General features: G+C 37.3%; 1 protein-coding gene across 14 annotated transcripts in view; it reads left to right on the top strand.

Moving 5' to 3' along the window:
- Nucleotides 1–25,244, top strand: part of CDH18 (cadherin 18) — a 1,020,178-nt gene that overhangs the window by 408,055 nt on the left and 586,879 nt on the right. For 5 of the 14 annotated variants that reach the window (XM_085001671.1, XM_085001666.1, XM_021076965.2 and 2 more), the window contains one exon: nucleotides 19,452–19,546. The exons of the other annotated variants lie outside the window; for them this stretch is intronic. The gene's annotated coding sequence lies outside the window, so the exon portion shown is untranslated. The remainder of the gene's footprint in view (nucleotides 1–19,451; nucleotides 19,547–25,244) is intronic. 14 annotated transcript variants of the gene reach the window in all.

The following is a 25,244-nucleotide window of genomic DNA, read 5'->3' as shown; positions in this document are numbered from 1 at the left end:
AAGACACATCAACCAATACTTAAACCGTGGTTGGGAGTTCAAATTATTTTGACTAAATTGATGATGGGCCCATAAATTCAGTTGTTAAGTGGAAGGACAAGGTGTAGGAACATCTATTGTAGATGTTTTAAGGTATGTTTAAGAAAGGCTTAGGTGTACATAAAGGAGATATCTAGGTGTTGAATGAACCAGTTGAACAGGATGCAAAAACTTGTCCCAAATTTTGTTTCAAAGGGAAGCAGATCAAAAACGAAGTGATTTCAGCAAAAGAAAGTACTTCCTCATAATTAAATTGGTCCAATAATACGAAGTGGTACAGGTTTTCAGAGACTCTGGCAGAAAATTGACAGGATCACAAATGGGACGCCAAGTGCAGTGATGCTTCAGAATGGAGGATGGGTTTGAACATTTCCAACCTTAAATTGAGACATTGTGATCTCAATATATATAGTATAGCTGTGAGAAATATTCTTATGGAATATCTCAAAGCTCCCTACTGATCATGTATTAAATGATTTGTTATGTGAAAAAAATAAGTTACATGTTTAGTATGTAAAATTATTATTACAGCAAATTGTCTTGCACTCAGTCCAAAGTGGCATGATGGAAAGACTAATTAATTCCACCTGAGAGGGTATGGCTGTATTTGCTTTCAGTATTGAAAGTTGGGCCTTTAGGCAGTTTGGGCCATTGATTGAGTGGGAATTTCTTCCAAGGGGAAGCACATATTTGAAAATAGAAAAGTTTTTTTTTTTTTAAGCTTTCTATTTATATTTTTAAACTCTATTTTAATCAGTATGATAGTACTACTTGCAAATTTTAGAGGACAAGTCTAGAGATATAGACAGAGACCTTAAATAACATACTAAATTGTTTGGATTATATCTTAAAGTCGACATGCAGTTAGTTTAGGTTTACAAATATTGTTAAAATTATATTTTATGACAGGTTCATGTAGTAAATATTTCATCGCAGCTACTCTATTTTTTTATGTTACACGTTTTATTTTTTTTATTCTTGAAATACTGCTACCTGCCAACTGTCAAACAATTTCTGTCACAGAAATTACCAATAACTGAATATTTTAAAATAAAGGTAAACAGTATTTAAGTCTAACAAACAAATTCCTTAAATTCTTGAATGTCCACTTTATTTTTTATTAAAGTATAATTGATTTACAATGTCGTGCCAATTTCTGCTATTCAGCAAAGTGACTTAGTCATGCAATATATGCATTATTTTATGGGTGTTTTATATATGTGTGTGTGTGTGTGTGTGTGTACACACACACACACACACTTATAATTTTTCATCATGGTCTATCCCGGGAGATTGGATATGGTTTCTTGTGCTGTGTGGTAGGACCTTATTGTCTATCCATTCTAAATGTAATAGTTTGCATCTATTAAGCGAAGTTCCCCGTACATTCCACTCCCCTCCCCCCTCCCTCATAGTAGCTACTTTAAATAGTGAAATGGTGGTGGTTAAAAAATCATTGCTTCTCGGAATTTCCTTGTGGATCAGCAGGTTAAGCTGTCAATGCTGCAGCTTGGGTCACTGCTGTGGCTCAGGTTTGATCCCTAGCATGAACTTCTTCGTGCTATAGGCACAGCCAAAAAAGAAAAAATCATTGCTTCTCTTAATTTATAATAAATACTAATAAAGTTATTTGAAAGAGTTATTAATAGACTTCTGAATAGTATTTGAAGTGAACCCTTCCGTTCATATTTTTTATTGTATCTTAAATAAAGAATGTAATATCATCACATAATCACTTTACTCTCTCAACATTATTTTTCCAAAAAATATCTTATAATAATAAAAGCAATTTGCAAAAGTTTCCTATGACTCCATTTAATGTAGTATACTTTTGCAACTTGCTGACATACCACCACCATGTACCAATGACATTCATTTTTTTTTCTAATTCTTCATAATAAGTTTGATCCTTTCTGGGACTTATTTGCATAAAATAATGAAGTAGGATTACAGAGGAATTTGCAGCAGTCTTATTGACATACACCCCAACACACTTATACAAACATGCATGTGCACGTGCACACACACACACACACACACACACATACCTCCTGTGGCCTCATATTTGACATCAGAGGAGGAACACTTATTTTCTTTCACTTACAAAAGCAATTTAAGAGCCAAAAGTGGAGTTCCTGTTGTGGTACAGTGGAAACAAATCCAACTAGGAACCATGAGGTTGCAGGTTCGATCCCTGGCCTCACTCAGTAGGTTGGGGATCCATCATTGCAGTGAGCTGTGGTGTAGGTCGCAGACCAGGCTTGGATCTGGCTTATTTATGGCTATGGCATAGGCCGGCAGCAATGGCTCCAATTCCATCCCCTAGCCTGGGATCCTCCATATGCCATGAGTGTGGCCCTAAAAAAAGGACAAAAAGACAAAAAAAACAAAAAAAAACAAACCAAAAGCAGTAGGAAAAAACTGGTGATTATTCCAGTCCTTAAAGAAATCTAAATACCTGTGTCTTAAATATTGTTATCTATTAAACCAAAAATACTTTAATGAGTTTCAAGAAATTCCATAGAATTTTGGTTAGGTAAGTATTCTGGAACATAATCACGAGTTAATTAAAAGAAATTAGAGATATTTTAAAATTCTTAATAGCACCACATCTTATAATTCTATTCACTACATTTCTAAAAGCCCTCCCATTTTAATTTGCATTTGCTTCTTCTAAGTCAACATGTTTTGATCTTGTGGTAAATGTTGTTTATAACCTGAAGGTGATTATAAAACTACATCCTACTTATTACTTAATAGATCTTCAATTTAAAATCAGTGCACTCAATTTATCTCCAATAGATCTAAACAAATACTGTATTATAAAGGTCAGATTTGACTGGCACAAGTAAACAAGTAATTTTAATAAAAACTCATTAAGAGGAAGCATATTTTCTACCTTCAGCTTTTGAGTGAAGTTGCTTTTTAGAAATAATTGAAGGGAAATTAGTCATATTTCTTTTTATGGTATGTATTGTTTATCAATGCAAAATAATTTTTTAAAATGAGGCCAATTCAGAGTACTATTTTTCCCTTGATACACAGCATAAGCACATATTTTTGTATTCTAATTTGCAAGCCTATTTGGAAGAACTATGAACTCATGGCTCTTGAAGTAGACAGGAGTATAAAAGAGCTGTTAGTTCTGCTTAAGTGTTATACATATAAATTTAAATGTAAAATATGTTTGAGTAAATGTTAAAGTTGAAAAGAAATCAAATCAAATACCCTTCAATGGTACCATACTAAGAAACCAGTCATTAAAAAAAAAAAAAGTTTTTCTCCAAATGAAATATGATTTTAGTAAAATCTAAGTATGTTTCAAAGGGTTTGTTTTCAGGTCCAATTTAATATGGTTAAAATGCATGTTTTTTTCTATTTTTATAAACAGATTAACAGGTATAACTTTCCTTCTGGGGAGGTTGCCGATTTCTGTGACAAAATAGTTTTTCTGATCTATAGCTAAATAACTCATTCTTTCTATTAAATTCAGGTTTCCAACTGTGGCCTTCCTTGAAGTGCAGGCATCATTTTATCTTCTTCCATTTGTCAAGTCATAATACATGTATCATTCTTTTTTTTGCCATTTTTCTGCTGAGTTTTGGGCAATCATTAATTTCATGGAATATTAGAAAAGAAGTAATTTAGAAAGAAAAATTAAAATTGCTTAATTTTGCTGTCATTAACAAAATGAAGTGCTTTCTCCTTTGAATTTTATTATGATAATTATCTTTATAATTAACTGTTTAACTGTGGTGCAGAAGAGGTGGGAGATGAGGACTCTTATCTAGTCACCAGAACAAAATGTATATCTTGACATTTCTAGAGAAATTGAGGGGGCAAATTGAAAATGCTGGATATCCCCACCCCAGCCCAAAATTTATGAAAATAAATCTGTTGTATTCTTTGAGACATAACACATCATTTTCTCATGTAGGAAAGATAGAATACTACTCATTGGAGTCAGGACTAGGAGAGGATAGGAAGAATCGGAGAATTTTGCCCATAAACTTCCAAGTAGGGGGACTCCATTTCTACTTCTACTCCTACAAGGACACAAGCAAGTTTTGGCTATGATTTGAACAGGATGCAACCACTTCATTCAGCAGCATCACCTTTTTCTTCTCTGTGCCAAAATAAGCATCCATGGGTGTTTATAAGAGTACAGAGTCTCTTAAGAGTTCCCATCGTGGCTCAGTAATAATGAACCCGAATAGTATCCCTGAGGCTGTGGATTCAATCCCTGGCTTCATGTGGTGGGTTAAGGATCCAGCTTTGCTGTGAGATGTGGTATAGGTCCCAGATGTGGCCCAGATCTGGTCTTGCTGTGGCTGTGGTATAGGCTGGCAGCTACAGCTCTGATTCGACCCCTAGCCTGGGAACTTCCATGTGCCATGGGTGTGCCCCTAAAAAAAGACCAAAAAAAAAAAAAAAAAAAAGGACAAAGTCTCAACATTTACATATTTGTACATTGTGTAAAATATGGATAACTCCTTGACTCATTGACTCTTCAATATGCTTCATTTCCTTTTGCTTCTTAGACTCTGCAACCTTCTTAATCTAGGGACTCTACTGCTCTCCCAATATTCAACGTAGCCCTGAGCCTTCTCCTCTGCCACAACTCTGTCCTATGACAAACTTTCATGGATTTTTCACATGTGCAGTTTTCTGCAGTTGTGAGGTGAGGTCCTGGTTCTCTGTGTATGGGGAGGAGTGGAGAGAAGGGTGCTTTGGAAGCTGCTTGGCTACCAGCTCTCCTTCCTGGTAATGACTGCCGGCTTCCTCCCCAATCCCAAAGGGTCCACTCTGCCTGCCATCAGGGATATGAATTTGCTTTTGATGACCTTGTAGTCTACTCTCATATGAGAAATTATATTTCACCTCTTAACAATAATTCTTTTCCTGTAATACTAGAAAAACAATTAATATTCTTAGGCTAAATCCATGGTATTTAAAGTTATCTTTTTTAAACAAGAAATAGTTGCTTGCTTCATCTTTCTGGACTTTCCTCTGCTTCTAGGACTCTATTCAGACTCCCCTCCTTCTCTAGTCCTTCCTTCTCACTGTGTCAATTCTTTTCCCTTTTTTTCAAATGTGAACATTAGAGGATCATAGCATTCTGGGTTCCAAATTTATCTTCATCTATCAAATGCTTATTGATCTCATATAGACATGAGAGAGTTATACACCTTCTTTGTGCTAATAAATATTAAACTCTTTCTACAAAACTAGACTCATACGTAACATCCCACCCGGTGGGATTAGATCATCTGGTATGATGTCTAATAGGAATCCCAAGTGTAAATTGACAGCCCCACACACGTGTGCGCGCGCGTGCACACACACACACACACACACACACACACACACACACACACTCATTCTAACCTCATGGAACTTGCTTCCCTTTTAGTCTTCTCCCTTTCAGCAGGTGGCAGTGCTTCCATTCCTATTCTTGATGTTATGGTTGGGTCATGTGTACCTCTCACATTCTCTTGGCCAGTCCATCAGCAAATGCTGTAGGCCCTCAAATCAAAATATATACCATCTTGTTAACTAAAGCACCATCATATCTCAGCTTGATCCTATGGCTCCTAACTCTTCCTCTTCTTCTAACTTGTCCTCCTCCAGGCTATTATACTCAAAACCACTCTTCTAAAGCTTAACCCATTTTGCTCTTCTCTTTAAATCCCTGATGGTCACTAAGTGTGAAAGCCCTGAGACTGGCATACCAGGCCTGGTTTGGATGATGTGCCTCACTTTCCTCACCTTGCAGCAGTTTTCCTTCTGTTCTTTATACACCATCTACCCTGTATTCCTCCATCTTCTCATAACTTGCCAACCTCTGGCTGTTACTTCTGTCTGCAGTAACCATTCTCTACATGCCCAGGTTGACCTGAAATAGACTACCAGATATTTCTCCAGCAATGATGGGTTTATTTAGCATCAACAGGGAATTGCCATTCAGGGTCCACCACCATGGTGAGCCATGAAAGCTTCACAAGAGAAGGAGAGCACTTTCATAGAGGAGAAAAGGAAGTTGGGAGGGCCATAGTAAACAGAGTCCATGACTTTTCATTGTCTGAGTTCTTGCCAGGAAAGAAGAATCTTCTTCCTCTTGGGCTCTACTATTGTAGCAAAGGATAAGAGCTCCCTCTTTTGGTCTCCCAACTCTATTGAACTGAGGTTTCTCTTAATGTTTTACACCATCGTGGCTTTAGTTCTCATTTCTTTTAGCTCTCTGAATTCTACCACTAACTCCATTGTCACTCTTTACCCAGTGTCTTACCACTTTATACCCATAACATCACCCAACATATATGATATGCACTCGTCCATTTGTTTATTGTTTATAATTCCTCTAATTGGAAGGAAAACTCCTTGAAAGTAGAACTCGATCTGTTTTGTTCTTTGTCATATCCTAGCCCTAAATCAGTGGCTGGTACTCAGTAAACATCTTTGTTCTTAATGTTGCGTTCAAATAATCCCCAAATATATTTTCATTAAAAATACCTGTTTCTTTAGCGGAAGATTCCTCTGGCTTTATCTTTGTCTAAACCTCTACTTGCACAAGGATTTTGCAATGATCTTCTAGTGGTTTCCCTTTCTTCTTTAATTGTATTTTGAAAGTAGATTAGGGTGACAGCAGCAGGAGAAAGAATTGATAATCTCACTACAGTACTGTTATATACTGGGCTAGATGTGCAAATCAGGATGCTATTGTTTATTTCCAAAAATACTCAAGGTTATTTGTTAGGAAGATTATTTCTTGGAATGGCTACTTCAATGTCTATCCTTCTTGATTCAAATAATAAATTAGTTGACTGTCTTGGAGCCAAGAACCCTCCACTTAGAGACATGTACAACACACAAACACCTCTAAGACAATTAAAAATAACAATAATAAGTAGCAACAAATTAGTTGACTGTCTGGAGCCAAGAACCCTCCACTTAGAGACATGTACAACACACAAACACCTCTAAGACAATTAAAAATAACAATAATAAGTAGCAACAAATTGAAATGAGTAACAATGCAATTCCAGTCATCAATAGTAATAATGTAGATCTTAAAGATATTTTAAGGGAAAAAATTGAGATTATATCATAAAACACATAAGAAGATTTTTAGAAAACTCTCTTTAAAATGTCTCTTTTCTGCTGAAGTTCTTCTAATTAAGCCTGTTCTACATCACTTATCTCCCTCTTATCATGCACCTCCTGCCTAATGTATTCTCACCTTCTCTCTGTAATGGCTGTTCTAATTTCTATTCCCTTCTTAAATATTCCCCTCAGAAATTAATGTTATGATTATTGAAATTTTTAACCTAAATTCTTACTTCTGTTGCTGTTTTGACAAGAAAGCTTCATGAAAACTTTTGCATTGACCTTATTGTTTTTTAGCCAACTCATGAGTTTGCTATTGCTAATGACATTTTTGAAATGTCTTCTATTGAAATACTTTGATCAAAAGCTACAAGAGCTACATTTCTTACAGCCATTTTCATTACTTTATTGTCATGCCTTGTGTATCACACAGCTAAATTCTGAAATCAGACACTTGGCTCAGGAATACAATCATGCTGCCAGAGACAGAAGTGTGAAGTGGTTTGTTGTTTTTGTTTGGGGGTGGGGGAGAGAAATGTTGCATGTTTTGAATACAAAATGCTTTCAATAAAGTTGCAAGCTGAAAACACAGTTTTTAACAGATAGAGAACAACAACAAAAAAGACTAAGGACTAATATGTTGGCTGAAAGTAAGAGCATCTCGGATGGGGAACAATGCATCTAATTCCTCTTTCAATAAATGGGAATACAGTGGCATTCTGTTGCTGAAAACAGATGCCAGCAGTTTATCTCCTAAATGCTTCAATATGGTGAACTTGACTCAGTATTTCCCAGCATGGAATGAAATCTTTAGAAATACTGCTATTTACTAAAATAAAGAATTTGTTAAAATATCATTAGCATATTAGAAACATCTGTACCCCCTTCACTGTAAGAACAAAAGAACAAGTTCTCTAAGAATAAGCAACAAATCTCCAATGACTATATTGTGTCTTATTTTATGCCAACACAGCCTGCTTTGCATGAGAATTTTAATTAAAAAAAAATCAGTAGAAGTATTCTAATCACACTAGACTCTCAGTCTTGGGGCAAATTTTCAAACTGAGCTAAAAATAATATTTTAGTACCCACACCACAATTCAGGTTGAAATTCTCCCACATGAGTAATGACTTCATCAAAATTTCAGCCAGCAACAAAGGATATGTACATGTGTAAGTGTGTATTGGGAGAGAGAGACTATGAATAATTTGCATTATGAAGAATTATATATATATTGTTTTCAGGTGAGCAAAATTTGCAATGCCAGACTGTCTTTTTGGCATGCAGATTATTTCCAGCTGAAAACAATCAAGGCTCAAAAGGCTCAGGAATATGCTTTGACCTTTCCTGTAGCTGCCTGAAAAACAGAGTTATCTGCAAGGAATCTCGGCTAAGTGTGACAAAGAAAACTTGGCAGGGCCTAGAGATGAGTCCATTCTGTGTCCCATTGTCTCTATACCCAGCAGACAGTTGTTTACCAAACATTTGTTCATCCATCCCCATGTCAATTGGCTCTCTCCCCTAGGAAGTCTTAAACCACTCTCCCCCTACTTCCTCTTTTGCTTCAGATGAAGGGTATATTTACGGTGAGGACCCTGGCCATTTTGGTAGGTTACTTAGTCTTTCTGGGTCTCCCTCTGTACTGAACAAACTTTGTGTGTCCAACCCAAACAAACTGGAACATCAGAGTTTAGAGCAGAGAAAAGGTTTATTGCAGGGCCAAGCAAAGGGAACAGGTGAATCATGCTCAAACACCCTGAATTCCCTGATGGATTTGGGAAAAAAGTTTTTATAGGCAAAACTGAGAGTGAGGGCTGCTGGGTGTGTGACTTTCTCCTGATTGGTTGATGGTGAGTTAACAAGGCAGTGATCTAGGAATCTTGGGCTCAGCCAGAAGTCTCCATCCTCCACCTGGGCGGGGGCCTTAGTTCCTATAGAGGAGCTCAAAGATATTGTTATGTATATTCCTTGAAGAGGAACCAGGACCCTGCCCCAAGCTGCACTCTGGTTTCTTGACAGCTCCTCCCTTGTTTCTGCATCTCCTCCCTTCCCTATCAAGCATTTGAATTTGCCTTTTGGAACTCAGGGAAGGTCAAGGAAACTGAATGAAACCTGTTTCCTAAAAACAAGTAACAGGGGACACAGAAAGGCTTTGTGCCTGGGAGGACCCCACATGGTCCTTCATAGTTTGATCCCAAGTATGTATGTTGTTAAACTTTTGTTTGATTTTTTCCCGTTAATCTGTCCCATGTCAATATACTTCTTAGACCATTCAAAAGAACCTAGAAGACAGAGGAAAATTTCTTCCTCCCCAACAACTACTAACAATAAGAATAAATTACATTTATGTGTTTACTAATTTACTATAGTTATAACTTGTTAGTAAAGCAGTATTGATTCTTCACACATTTGGCTAATTACATGACAGTGTTTGATGATACACTATCATGTCAATGAATAGCAAAATACCCTAAGAGAAAACTTAGGTAAAAATTATAGCAAATATAAAAGGAAGTAAAATTTGTACATCTATTAGTTTCAAGAAGTTTCATGTAAAATATATTTCCTTGACTAAGGTGATTTTTGTGACCCTAATTAGACATTTGAATTCTTTGCTTGTCAGAGCAGGAACTCAGTTTTAGTTAATAACTATCCATGCAACTCCAAGTAATCATCTTTTGCTTTAAAGTAAGAAATAATTATGATACTCTACCATCATCTTCACTGCTTTGATAGTGGAGAGAACCTGATCTCATCTTATGAATCTGCTAATTACAGTTGACCCTTGAACAACACATGTTTTAACTATGTGCGTCCACTTATACATGGATTTTTTTTTTTTTTCCTATACAAAATTCTACAGTGCAAGACCCACAGTTGATTTAATCTGTGGATATGGCACTGAAACTAAGCAGGATCCTGTGGGGCCCTCTGGGGAACAAAAGCCTTTTCATGTCCCCATTTTCTTATTTGTAAGATAAAGACTTTAGCCTCCTAGAACTTCTTGAATACCAAAGAGTAGATTCAAACAACTGCTAATCAGGGAAGTTAAGGGATGCAGAAACAAAAAGAGAAGCAGTCAAGAAATATTATTACAGCTCTGAAAGAAGGATCTTGGTTCTTCCTCAAGGGATATACCCAATATCTCTGAAAGAGTTCCCTGGTGGTCTAGTAGCTAGGATTTGGCACTTTCAATGCTGCAGCCCAGGTTCAGTCCCTGGTCTGGAAATTGAGATTCCACATCAAGCCACTGTACATCATGGCCAAAAAAAAAAACAAAAATAAAAGCAAAATCTTTGAGTTCTTCTGGAGGAAGCAAGTGCTTTATTAGTTAGAGGAGTTCTTACTAGCAGTCAAAAAATAAATTTCCATATTTCCATGGCTTAATCTACTTAAAATGTATTTATTTCCCAACTTGATGGAGCTGAACATAAGCTTCCTAGGAGAGCTCTGCTCCAAGGGGTGACTCAGGTAACCAGGCTGTTTCTCCATCTTGGAATTCTTTGCCTTCAACATCTGGATAGACAGAGTGTGCAGAATAATCCTAAGGATCAGCATTAGAAGAATTTTATATCACTTGGGTCCATATTGCTTTAGTCATAATTGTGACATAGGCCTACCCTAACAGCAAAGGTGGCTTGCAAATGTAATTTTCCTGTGATTTTGAGGAATGGAAACTAGACTGGTGAACATCTACCTAATTCCACCCAAATAAAAAGGAAAAAAAATGTTAATGGAAAAAAATGTTGAATCTCCCCTGTTGAGTCTGTTTCCATACAAAATGCCTGTACAATACCTAGGAGTTCCTCTGAAGCTTTGACTTGGGTAGAAAGAATACTTAGGAGATGGAGTTCCTGTCGTGGCTCAGTGGTTAATGAATCCAACTAGAAACCATGAGGTTGCGGGTTTGGTCCCTGGCCTTGCTCAGTGGGTTAAGAATCCGGCATTGCCGTGACCTGTGGTGTAGGTTGCAGACGTGGCTTGGATCCCACGTTGCTGTGGCTGTGGCGTAGGACAGCTCCGATTAGACCCCTAGCCTGGGAACCTCCATGTGCCCCAGGTGTGGCCCTAGAAAAAACAAAAAGACAAAAAAAAAAAAAAAAAAAAAAAAAAAAAAAAAAAAATTAATTAAAAAAAAAGAATACTTAGGAGAAAAAAAACCTTATGTGCAAAAGCAGATTCATAAGATGAGATCAGGTTCTCTCTACTATCAAAGCAAAGACAAAAAAAATTAATTTAAAAAAAGAATACTTAGGAGAAAAAAAATCTTATGTGCAAAGGTGAAAAGTAGGTTCTTTTGCTATTCTCAAGAAAGAAAGAATTTCCCGTGTAGCTCAGTGCATCATGATCCTGACTAGTATTCATGAGGATGTGGGTTCAATCCCTGGCCTTGCTCAGTGGGTTAAGGATCGTCCTTCTGTAGCTCTGATTTGATCTGTAGCCTGGGAACTTCCATATGCTCCAGGTGTGTCCCAAAAAAGCAGGAAAAAAAAATACAACAGAGGGAATTAAGAAAACTATCACTATTGTATAAACTACGATTATATAAATGCTGTCTTACTTGAAACCATTTTGCTAGTATTTGAGCAGTTGAAAGTAATGACCAAAAGATTTAAAAAATTACTGACTTAACCCAATTGTTAATTGCCAGTTAATAAAAATTATCCTTAATTTGAGACATCAAAGTACTAGAAAAAAAATTAGAAGATAAATCTGCTTGTGATTTAGGCTTCTATTCCAAGGAAGATAATTTTTAAACTTTTTTTTTTTGCTTTGCTGTGAATAAATAGATTTAATTAGGAAAAAGTACAAGTATATTTTCAATATTTCAGATTCTCATATTTGTCATTGTTTTTACACTTTCTTGCATGTTAAGTTGACATGAATAGTAGCTAAAGAAATTAGTCATGTATTTCACATTCAAAATCCAAATCCCTAAGGGTCATTGAAGTAATCCTTGAAAAAATATTTAGTATTTTCGAAAGTGTAACTAAAATGGTATAAACACCAAAATGTAAGCTAAATGGCTAAAAGCACACATTGCTATCATTTGGTAGATTTCGCTAAGTGAAAGCACTGCTTTTCACCTGTATCTATAGCTAATCCAAGGTTAGCAAGAACAAAATAAGCAAGCATTAATTTTGTACATCATAAACTTTGGTAGATAGTATTCAACTGTGGATTCCATGGAGGAGAAAGTCAACAATTCTCAGCTTCAGTTCTGGGAAATACATTATTATCTTGTTTTCCAAAGACATATATTTGGTAACCCCATATGGAGAAAGTCCAAAGTTTGAGAAGTGCCAACTAACAATTTCACTTGCCATCTACCTCTACAAGAATTACATTGCTAGCAACCGTAGCCACTGACCTTCAACACACCTTAAAGGGGTTCAGAATGGAGATCAGGAGTGAGGCATTCTGTGCTCTGGGAAAAGATGGCACGATAGACCTTCAAACACTTAGATATTTTCAGAAGATTTTATGAGCCCAAATTATTGAGCCTCTGCCAAAATGTGTGCTTGACTGCATGTATGCCTCTTCACCAAAATCCTATCTAATACTGACTTTCCCCTCACCTCTTCAGAGCAGTTGCTCAGAGCTTTCTGAGATGCTGTTTCTGGCCCATAGTCCTCATTTTGTCCCAAATAAAACTTAGCTCTTACATTGTACATATTTTTCGGTTGACAGAGTTAATCTATACACTTGTCCTGATCGCTCTCTCTCTCCCTCTTTCAGTTAATGGTGATTCCACCTAATTATCTACATTATATAATAACATTAAAAAATATAAGGAGCAAGTTTCTTGGTGGCCTAATGGTTAAGGATTGAAGCTCTGTCACTGCTGTAGCTTTGGCTAGATTTCTGGCCAAGGAACCTCCATCTGCTGTGGGCATGGCCAAAAAAATTAAAAAACAAAAATAACAATATAGGGGAGGAAAATAATTTTTCCTCTACTATTCTAGTTTCTTGGCTGTGACCCCTTAATAAAAGACATTTTAATAGGGGAAAAACAAACAGAAGTTTAATAACATGTATATACTTCCTGTATACATGGAAGAGACTCAGAAAAACTGAGTAACTCCCCGAAATGGCCTAAACATTTACTTAAAATTCCATCTCCAGCTAAAGACAAAAGAAGATCTTGGAGTGGGGGAAGGAAGGCAGTTACAAGGAGTTATCAAACAAAGCACAATAAAGGAAGGTATGGTTTTTATGCAGATTTAAATCTGTTGCTTTCTTCATTGATAAGAGCTGTTAGTTTTTAATCATCCTTCTCTTCCTTGTTCTGGGAAGGAGGAAAATTACAAAGGAAGATTTTCCTTATAAGTGTAACTATCTCTTATAAAAGAGTAACTTCTATTAGGTTTTGAGAGCTTCCCTGTCTGCTGTTTCTTAAAAATAATATTTCTTAAAAATATTCCTTGTGCCGAAGAAATACATTTTGTTTGGGGTGGCAAATTCTGCTCCCCTTTAGAAATATACCGAAATGTTGCTTCACTTCCTAATCCAAGTGTCTAGTTTCAAATTACTTTGTCAGCTTTTCATTTCTAAGCGTCTAATCCAAAGTCTTTCTTCTTTTATTCTTAAAAAATTTCTTTATCATTCAAAAACCTCTTTGAAGTGGGAAAGGAGCAAAGTAGGAGGTGAGTAATTAAGTCTTTAAGAAAACAATCTGTTGTTTCCACAAAAACAAAACCAAACCAAAATACACCCGTAACTGCCTCCTAAATTACCACACTAAGAAATATGAAACTCAGAAGCCTATCCATCCTAGCCTTCAAAAGCAGGACACAGAGGCTTAATAGGGACTCACTTGAGAGGGTCTGGATAAGGGCAGCCTGATAAGCAGGTATTTGCCAAGTTGGGGAGCTAGTTCAGCATTGGCACAGCTGCCCTCCTCCACTGCTTTGGGACATATAGAGTCAACATTTAGTCTATTGTTTTACATGTAAAGCCTTTATCAATTAATCTCTTTTTTTTCATATTTAAGTATTTGTTCTTAGTGTCCCTGCTGAGGCTGAGCTGCAAAAAAAAAAAAAAAAAAATGTGCTATTTTAAATGTATTGAACATTTCTCAGTAGGAACTCTTCCAGTCAAAAGATGTTTTCTTCTAACCTGCACCCCTAAACCACTTTCTTCAGTTTGCTTTTAGGATTAGTCTCAGTTACTGTTCCCATTCTAATCATAAAGACCCAGATCGTTCTATGCCTGTGTCATTATTCATGCCAACAATAGGAGGGACATGTATCGTATGGAAGACCCATACAAGGCATCAGCAAACCTGCTTTTCTTCTTCATGAAAGTAGTCTATGGAGGCAGATAGAAAATTTGCTGGGTCATAACAGGTAACACTTGCACCCAATTTACTAAGTGCTAGATACTCATAAGCGGTTAATGTGGCTTATGTAATTTACAGTTGTCCCTCTCTATCATCAGGGGATTGCTGCTAGACCTGCTGGCAGATATCAAAATCTGAGGATGCGCAAGTGCCATAGTTGGCCCCTCTTGTCCTGATCTGTGCACACAGGTCAGGAGAATTTGTGGCATGGCGAGGTGAAAAAAAAAGAAGAGTTTATTGAGATAAGAGATGTTGCTAGCTCAGTGGGACCACTTCCTGATGATCAGGGAGGGTGGACTCCAGACGCTTAGTCCCATCTGTTTATGTAGCCCAGGGAGAGGGGAAGTCTTAGGATACACCTACTTACCTGAAGATTGGTTGGGAAAGAGGTGCCTTATGATACATTTGCTGGTTAGCTGTAGGTGTATAAGGCCCCTGTAGCGGTGGAGTGAGGACTGGGTCACATACCTTTCCTAGCAGAGGGTAGGAAGGAGTAGGCCAGGTTGCGCAAGGTGGAGGAGGAGGTATTACAATGAGACAGATAGGGTGATGATAAGGGTCTAGTATCTGGTCTTGGCCAGAGGCTTTGAGTTCTGTCTCCTTGAAGAGGCCTTGAAGTCCAACACCTCTGAGGTTCCAAATTCCTGGATTCAACTATCCATTGACTGTGAGGTACTGTAGTATTTATTGAAAAAATCTGGGTGAAGACACATCTGTGGAGTTCAAACTCATGTCGTTCAAGGGTTGACTATATTTCTCATTACATGCATTTGAGGAAATCATTGATTCCCTTTACAAATGGGAAAGCTGAGTTTCCCATCCCAGCACAGTGGAAATGAATCTGACTAGGAACCATGAGGTTGCGGGTTCAATCCCTGGCCTCGCTCAGTGGGTTAAGGATCCGGCATTGCCATAAGCTTTAGTGGAGGTTGCAGACTCGGCTTGGATCTGGTGTTGCTGTGGCTGTGGTGTAGGCTGGCAACTGTAAGTAGCCTCGATTGGACCCCTAGCCTGGGAACCTCGATATGCTGTGAGTCCAGCCCTAAAAAGCAAAAATAAACAAACAAACAAAAAACAAATGAGGAAGCTGAAGCAAAGAGAGTTGAATAAGTTCCCTGAGGTTTGCTCTCTAAGGACTGGCTTTGAATCCTGGCATCCTGAGACTGCCAACCCAAGAAACCACAAGAGTATCATCCAAAAATCGGGACATGTGATAAGGATGTTAATGGCAGGAGTGAGGGGGTTTATAAAAGGCAAATAACAGAAGGAACCAAAGGGAGTTCCCAGGGACTATATCCTGGAAAGCACTATTTAGAGGGTCCAGGTGTGGTTTCAGGGAAGGTGAAAAATAAAGTTAAGGTTGAGTGTGGCCTGGATTGTGAGAGGGGGCCAGGGCTGCGTTCATTTATTTGAGGGAAAGGTTTTTTTTTTTTTTTTTTTTTTTTTTTTTTTTTTTTTAAAGTATTGGGAAGTTTATAGTAGTTGTTTCGACATGGAGGATATTTGGGGCTAGATTGTGCCTTCCCCCTTCACTCCCCTTTCACCCCCACTTCACACTTAAACTCATGTGTTGATGGCCTATGCCTCGGTACGTCATGTTGCTGAAACTAGGCCTCTGTCCACAGATGCTGAACAGGAACACAGAGACAGAGTTTTGGATAAGGGAGAAAAAAAGTAGCTCTTACTGCTTTGCCAGGCAAAGAAGGCCACAGCAGGGTAATGCCTTAAAGACTGTGTCCTCCATTGGGAGTTTTATAGTAAAAAGGAGAAAATCAGGGTTCCAGTTAAGAATCAGTGTTGACGGCAAACACACATTGCTCTTTCTTTGGGGAATCTTTGGTCATGCAGATTTGTGTCATGAGATCTCAGTGTGTCCCTGGTGGTCTCTGGGTTATGGTATCTCAGTTTTTCCTAAAATAGAAATACTTGTGAAAAGGGCCTATTGATCAGAGTTTAGGGCAATCTAGGAAAGTCTCCCCTAAAAAACGCCCATCATGTGTTTACAATCTTTGACCCACAGGCAATTGTGCTCAGGGTGCCTAATCTGTGGCTCACAGGTGATTGTGTTTAGGTGCAGTTAGGCTGGGGAGAAGCACAAGAAAGAGTTCTAAACTCTTCAGTTTTAAATTGGTCATTTCTAAAAGAAGCATTAAGGAATATAGCTTTTCTCTTAGCTATATTAGGTGCCTGCATCAGCTGGAATATGCCTGTATTTGGAAATAAGGCCATTAAAGTGGTGATTAAGGTAAAATGAGGTCACATGAGCAGGCCCTACTCCAGTATGACTGGTCTCCTTATATGAAGAGGTGGTTAGAACACAGACACAGCGAGAAGACCATGTGAGCACATAGTGAGAAGTGAGTTGTGTGCTATCAAGGAGAGAGGACTCAGCAGGGGACAAACCTGCAGACCACTTGACCTTGGACTTCTACCTCCAGAACATTAACAAAATACATTTGTTATTTAAACCACCCAGTCTGTGATATTTTGTTATGACATCCATCATTATCAGCCTTCTGAGATATAGAACAGAGCAGAAAAAGAAGTGTGTGTGTCTATATATATTCCCTTTATTTTGGACATTATTATAAGCAAATTAGATGAATATTTGCTCTCAAAATATACTTTACATCAAAGTTCATAGGAGTTCCCATCGTGGCACAGTGGTAACGAATCCGACTAGGAACCATGAAGTTGCAGGTTTGATCCTTGGCCTCACTCAGTGGGTTAAGGGTACGGCATTGCTGTGAGCTGTGGTGTAGATCACAGACACAGCTCGGATCTGGTGTTGCTGTGGCTGTGGTGTAGCCCAGCAGCTATAGCTCCCATTGGACCCCTAGCCTGGGAACTTCCATATGCCGTGGGTGCGGCCCTAAAAAGAAAAAAAAAAAAAAGAAAAAAAAAAGTTCATAAAAGCATTATTCATAATAACCAAAAGATGGAAAAAACACAAATGTCTATTAACAGATGAATGAATCAGCACAATGTGGCATATACATTTAATGGACTATTACTCAACCCTAAGGAATTAAAGTTGTATACATGCTACAGCACGGATCTTGAAAACATTATTCTGAGAGAAAAAAGCCAGACATTAAGGTATGACAATGGAATAATTCCACTTAGATGAGTCATCTACAATAAGCATATCCATAGAGACAGTGTAGAATAGAGGTTACCAGAGGTTGAGGAGAGGGGAGGATGTGGAATTATTTAATGAATATGAAATTTCTCTTTGGGATTATAAAAAGTTCTGAAGATGAATGCTGGTGATGGTTTGCACAACCTTGCAAATGTGCTTACTCTCACTGGATTGTATGCTCAAAAGTGGTTAAATGGTAACATTTATGTTGTATATATTTTATCACAATTAAAAAAAAAAATCTGTCCTTAAAGAATTTACTTAATATGGGAAAAGCAAATCACAAAACACAGAAGATGGAGATAAATCCTGAGGAAATTCAATAAAATAGTGAATAGCATGTAAAGTATATGTGTGTGCATTATGTGTGAGACATATGGATGTGCAGGGATTGCCATTTTAGTAGAATACCTGGGCAAATTTGTGGAAGAAGTGGCATTAAAGAAATGATCTCCAAGAAGTGAGAGTGTTACCCATTCAGAGACCTAATGTTGGTTCACAATCTTGGGAATTTCTTGGGTGAAATTCAAAACTGGCTTTGAAGGTCAGGAGAAATTGAAGAAAGAGGCAGACCAGTCTGGGTGGTTTGCTACCTGGCAGATAATAAGCAAAAAGATACCTCACCTATGAGTCTAGTCTCAGAAGCTGCAAGGTGAGTAGATCTCCCCACCAGCCCACCTGAATTGTGAAACCTTACATAGAGGCCTTAATGGGGTTCGATCACTTACTAGTCTCAATGCCATGTTGCTCTCTCAAGGCTGCATTTTTCAGTGGCTCCTAGAAAGGAACCATGGATAGAATGTGCTTTCCAGGATGTGCTTGATTGCCTGGGTCCAGTTGAGTGTCAACCAGCGGTCACTTCCTCTTGCTCACCCCCTACAACACACAGGGAGAATTTATGCCTGGCATTGGAACAGAGCTTTTAATGACTCTGGGAACAGAGGAGGACTGCGGGCTGTCGAATTGAAGGAGAGAAGTGGTGACGTTAGAAACATCTTGGGGATCTAGAACACATGGGTACTCGAGGGCATTCTATAAACATTTTGTTTTTGTTTTGTTTTGTAGTCTGAGAGAGATAGGAAGTTACTAGACTCTTCTGAGCAGACTCATATTTCACGACAAAACCGTGGGAAACCCACTGATACAGTCTCATTCCCTCACTTAACACATGTGTGCATCATAGCCTAGAAAGGCTAATATGTTTCCCTATAAATTGCAGAGCAGAGATTGGTACCCATGTTTCCCGACTCCTGTTTATACACCATTTCCCACCATGTGATTCCAGTTCATTACGTCACTCAGAGGAATTTGTGGACAGCAGCTGCTCAACAGTGGTGATCTTTAATTAATTACCACTACTCCAAGCAGTTAGTATAATTTAACTTGCCTCTGAAATTCATAGGAAGCATGCTTTTAAAGGTATCTATACATCTAAATTATTTATATCTATATCCATTTCTATCTATTATCTATATATGTATAGACATATGTGCATATATGTATATTATCACAAATAATATGGGTGTACATTGCATATGCATATGATTCATATATATAATACGCAAATTATAAATGTGTATGTTTGGAGATATATTTAATATATTAATTAACATTATATCAGTATACGTGTGTGTATGTGTATTATACTTACAGAATTACCTGTATGTGACTATATGAATTATAGCTCAAAACACCTAGGCTCCAGGTCTCAGCTGAGACCAATTGAGTCTTTAGGGTCTGAGAATGAGATCTGAGTGGGTGTTGTTTCAATGTTGTTGAGTTCAAAAAGGTGAGCCAGGTAATTCTAATTTGTCCCCAAGGTTATAAATACTCAAAGGGAGATAGCGTGGAGGCTGCAAGGAAGAACAGAGGAAAGAAAGGCCATGGACTGAGGTTTTGGGGCAGCAAAATAGAGGTAACTTATGACATTTTTTAGTCTCTAATGTTTAATTATGCTAACTTTTTTTTTCTTTTTCTAAGCTTTCTTTTGGCTGCTGTAATTGCCATGATAAATTCTATATTAAAGTATGGGAACTTTGTATTTTTCTACAAATAACTCAGTTGAAGGTATTATCATTCAGCTACCTATTTAGTCTTCTTTGTTCTCCTTTCAAAATGCAGTCACAAGTGTTGCTTTTATAAATCCTCTTGGCCAATGATATGTGAGTCTGATTTTGTTTTTAAGAGGGCATTTGAAAGCATTTCAAGTAAATTGTCAGTTTTGAAGAGCACTGCAATCAACTACTGCAAAAACAGAAAACTAAAAGGATAGACATGTTTCAGTACATTGCTTACAAGCCAACAATTTGACAAGGGCTGTTACAAAGAACCCTTGTCGGTACTGAATGGACATACGACACAGCAAAATAGGCATGGGATTTGTCAAAGGTATTTCCTAAGGCATTGAATTCCTGGAATGATCAGTCTGGGTACTAGAAATTTGCCTGAAAATATTACTTTGTAACAGTTTGGTTGAGACAGTTTTTAAGCACTGCAGGATTTTATGTTTTTGTGTTTTCTTCTAGAACATGATAATGGCAAAAAAAAAAAGTACTAGTTAAGAACCAGTGCCCTACTTACTGTTCTCTGTTGGGAAGTATCATCTTGTCCCTTATTTTTCTAGTCACAGATGGTTTACAATACAGTCTCTCCTTTTAGGTAATTTGAAGAAATATTCACAAGCCCTGCCCCATTTTTATGCTTCCCTAAAGGCCTCTCCTCCTATTCCTCCTCCTTCTCCTTTGGGTTTTACTAGTTTGTGGTGCATCCACAAATTGGTGCCAGCAGAGAGTCAAAAGCCAATGGAATCAAGAGGTGGATCAAGGTGGGTGAGAGTGTCTCAACTTCAGTTTGATCCACGTGCTGACCCAAACCTCAGTCTTGTTTTTGTGAGAGTCATTCACAAGTTCTAACCCTCTGGTCCTCAGGCCCTCCACTCAACACATCTTTATCCAGCCCAAAGCAAACACCACATTTCTTGTCACTCACTCCAGTGGGTGATGACACCATAACCTCTGCTAAAAAACATCAGTTGAGTTAGCTGGGAAGCTTCTTAAGAAGTTGGGGAAGAGGATAAGGCCATGGGAATCACAATCGGGGGGACTTTAAGGAGAAAGAACACATATCAAATGTCTGTTATTGCCACAAGTTCATTTCTCATAATTAGCTCAATTATGAACACACACACACACACACACACACACACACACACTACAGGTAATACCTAGATACACACTCAGGAAAGTTTTTATGTTTGTCAAAAGTTCAGAAATAACAGAAGTAAAACCAATAGACTTGCTAAGGTAGTAATTAGTAATGGTTTATTGTGAACATACCAAAAAATACGGATTGCAAACTGGGAGTATTCAAATCAAAATGTGGAATAAAGCTCTGGGGTATAATGTTTTAAAGCAGCTTGTATTGTGAGGAGGTTGTGACTGTTTATTCTTTGTAGCGATTTTTTTTATTTATGATATTAGAATTTTCTTAAATGATAGGGAATTGGTTAGTGTTTACTTGATATTAATTTTGGTGAAGAGTTTTTCACTTTTGATTTCTAGAGGCATAAACAAGAAATGACTCAGGTCAAGTCAGTGTTGTGAAATAAATTAAGCTTTGCTTATGACTAAACTGATACTGGTCTGCTTAGGGAATTTTTAAGGCTGGTCTCCATTTGTTTTTTATTTTAACAACTTCTAGTTCTTTCCATTAAAGAAGTGGATATAAAATTTTAGTAACACAAAATGGAGATTCAGCTGTTTTATTGGTAATCAGCTTTTTCCCACTGTATTGGTTCCCTGTCTTTCCTCCAGAGACCCTCATTTGCATTGTAAAGTGGTATACAGCTGAGTCTGTATACCAGCAGCCAGACAAACTCGGGAAACTAGTCTTATTTTAGATGGCTAAAATTCCACACTTAGAACAGTCATCATCACCTGTGTTTCCATGGTTTCAGTTAATGATGTTCCTAGTTTGATGCTTCATAGGTCCCAGCAATAGTGGAATGATAGCAGAAAGAGTGAAAATAGCAGGCTCTCATGCCCTCTTCAAGTTACCGTATGGCAGATGCTTGAATGTAGATTTATTCCTTTTAAAAAATGTTTAATCTGTTAGTGCTCTGGAAGGTTTATAAACTGCCATAAAGTTTACTAGATGAGAGTGTTTTCACATTACGCAAAACCAGTGTCTGTGAATCCTTCCTGAACCTCCTATTAACAACTTCCAGCAATATCAGCAGTCTGCAATTTTAGTCTTTAATGACACCTATCCTATTACAAGCAGGAAAAAAAAAGTCTCAATTTATATAAAGAAGTCATAATCAGGTGATAATAATATCTACTCCCTTTAATTAGTGTTATAATTATGTAGGTAATTATTTCTAAATGTATGAAAGTATAATGTAAAATAGGAACAAGTAAATGACATATCCATGCACTTTTTTTTTCTCTGTACAAATATTAGTGTTGGTGGGGAGGTCATGAAACCCATTAGGGTATTAAGTACCTTTGAAAGCTGAAGAGTAAATGACAAATGGAAGAAAGGTTCAGAAAATGGAAGCTGAATGTACAGAAATTAGGGCTAATTTTAGATCCCATGAAATTATTTTCTGACATAAATGCCTAAGAAAAACATGTAACACATGAGAAAATAGTTTTCTACTCAAATCAGTATATGGCAACAAAGAATAAACTTCCAGAGGGAAAATCTTTTTGAAGCTCAAGATATACAGGTGTAAGAAACAGAAATTAAAAAACAGACATTTATAGAGTTCCTGTTGTGGCTTAGTGGATTAAGAAACTGACATAGTGTCCATGAGGATGTGGGTTCCATCCCTGGCCTTGCTTTGAGGGTTAAAGATTCTGTATTGCCACAAGCTGCAACGTAGGTAACAGATGGGCTCAGATCCACTGCAGCTGGGGTACAGGTCTGCAGCTGCAGCTCTGATTTCACCACTAGCCCAGGAACTTCCATATGCTGTGGGTGTGGCCATAAAAAGAAAAAAAATTTTTTTTGAGCAAAATCTTCCAAATACTATCTAGGGAAAACAATAAAAATTTAGTATACTAAACAAATGTTTACAAGAACAGACCAAAGGTTCAAAATTATGTCCCAGCAGCATACCCAAGGAGTATGCTTCCTTTGCCACATTTGTATTACATATAAATATTTTCTTTTCTTGGGAAAAGTCTTGTCTTGAGAAATACCCTAAAGAATCAATATTTCTTTTAGAAATATAAATGATGATCAAGGAGTTCCCGTCGTGGCGCAGTGGTTAACGAATCCGACTAGGAACCATGAGGTTGCGGGTTCGGTCCCTGCGCTTGCTCAGTGGGTTAACAATCTGGCGTTGCCGTGAGCTGTGGTGTAGGTTGCAGACGCGGCTTGAATCCTGCATTGCTGTGGCTTTGGCGTAGGCCGGTGGCTACAGCTCCGATTTGACCCCTAGCCTGGGAACCTCCATATGCTGCAGGAGCAGCCCAAAGAAATAGCAAAAAGACAAAAAAGAAATATAAATGATGATCAAAGGAGTTCCCGTTGTGGCTCAGTGGTTAACGAATCTGACTAGGAACCATGAGGTTGCAGGTTCAATCCCTTGCTCAGTGGGTTGAAGAACTAGAGTTGCTGTGAGCCGTGGTGTAGGTCGCAGCCGCAGCTTGGATCCCATGTGGCTGTGGCTGTGGCCAGTGGCTACAGCTCTGATTCCATCCTCTAGCCCAGGAACCTCCATATATGCTGAGGGAGCGATCCCAGAAAAGGCAAAAAGACAAAAAAAAAAAAAAAGATCAAAAATTAGAGGAGAAAAATTTAGAAAACTGAGAAAAAAATTAATACTCAAAGTAATCTATTTTAACATTTTTAATTAATATGATCATTTGATATGCAATAATTGTTTTAATTAGAAATTAATGAACAAAATTAGATGTTACCCTATGGCCATGATTTTCCCTGGTAATAGAAAAATATTATTAAAATTAAAACTCCAAGTAGATAGGTATAAAATTTGTGGATAAAAAAGTATAAAAATGGGTAATAATAACTTTTCCTGAAAATAACTTAATTTTAATTTTGAAAAGCCTACTACTTCATCAGGATTTAATAAGCCCTCAATAGACCATTGTCTTTTTATTTTGGTTCATATCAAAATCGCTATAGTGACGGGAACAAATTCTGTTTGTTAAAATGGTATAGGCGTCAACAGGCCTAATAAATGAACTACAGTGGTGTGTTCTTAGAAGCCAGGATTGTTAATCTCTACAATCACCCAAACTGTGATTATAGCCTCTCTTAAAAAGAAAATTGGAAATCAGGCAAAAAATGGCATTCTAATGCAGGCATTCTGGTGTAATTGAGATTGTTTATTCACAGAGTGTTTTGTTTTTCTTATGTGCTGCCAGACATCTGGATAAAGATGGAAAACTTTAGCAAAATATTAATCATCTTTCCAAGTGCCTAAATATTGACTGCATTTGATGTTTCACTCTAAATATTTGATGAAATTTAGCATTATCTACAAAATATAAAATTGTTGTCTCCTTATCTTTAAAGTTATCTTCTCACTCTAGCATTCCACACTTAGAATACTCTGATTTGGAAAGAATATATGATGGAATTTTAGAGTTGGTAGACATTAAAATAATACTGGCCGACCTTAATATTTGTGGCTAATAATTTTAAGAATTAAAAGGTCACTTTTCTATATCATGTGTGGTATTTGTGGCCAAGTGTAACAAGAACCTCTGTCTTATGCAGTAAGAACCTTTTATTTTCTTCCCAATGAAATAGCCCAAAACGCTAAAATCATTAAAATTAAAATGAGAAACTATACAAAGTTCTACCTGTTATTCTCATTACTGTGTAACAGTCTTTGAAGTTCTACTAATTGGAATAATAAAATAAAAATTTGAAAAATAGATAAAAGGATTTATTTTTGTAGAAGATATGATTTATCATGCATCTCCAGTAAAACACTTTTGGAAGTATAGATAAACTTAATGAGTAAACTTTATTAAAAAATAAAACTTTATCTCTTCTAACTTTATTTTATGGGAAATAGTCCATTCTCTTTAATGCAGAATAAAGTAGAATTACAGTTAACAAGTTGGCACAGAACCTACGTAAAGAAATTTGTATAATGTAATGGAAAGATAAAAACTAGGTCAGAATATGTGAAAAGTAACTAATATCAGAGTATATAACGCTTATTATGATGAAATTCTTGTTTCCCTACAACTAATAAACAAATATGTTTTAGATAAAATTGCAACAGTAACTTTTGCCTTTAGGTATAATCTTAAATATGTATTAAAGAATAAATAATTGAAAACCATGAAAACTTAGTGTAACTATCAGGAGTATTTGTCATTGACACATACTACAAATCCATCTTTTTTTGTTTTGTTTTGTTTTGCTTTATCTAGGGCCACTCCCATGGCATGTGGAGGTTCCCAGGCTAGGGGTCAAATCGGAGCTGTAGCCACCGGCCTACGCCAAAGCCACAGCAATGCAGGATTCAAGCCGCATCTGCAACCTACACCACAGCTCAGGGCAACGCCGGATCGTTAACCCACTGAGCAAGGCCAGGGATCGAACCTGTATCCTCATGGTTCCTAGTC

This window comes from Sus scrofa, chromosome 16 (assembly GCF_054392235.1).
Source record: "Sus scrofa isolate SSC_HxYL_T2T_F1_AM1 chromosome 16, Sscrofa_HxYL_maternal_Yorkshire_Landrace_v2.0, whole genome shotgun sequence".
In the NCBI taxonomy this organism is placed as follows: Eukaryota; Metazoa; Chordata; class Mammalia; order Artiodactyla; family Suidae; genus Sus; species Sus scrofa.
Note: the sequence above shows the minus strand (reverse complement) of the source record. Positions and strands in the feature narration are given on the sequence as shown.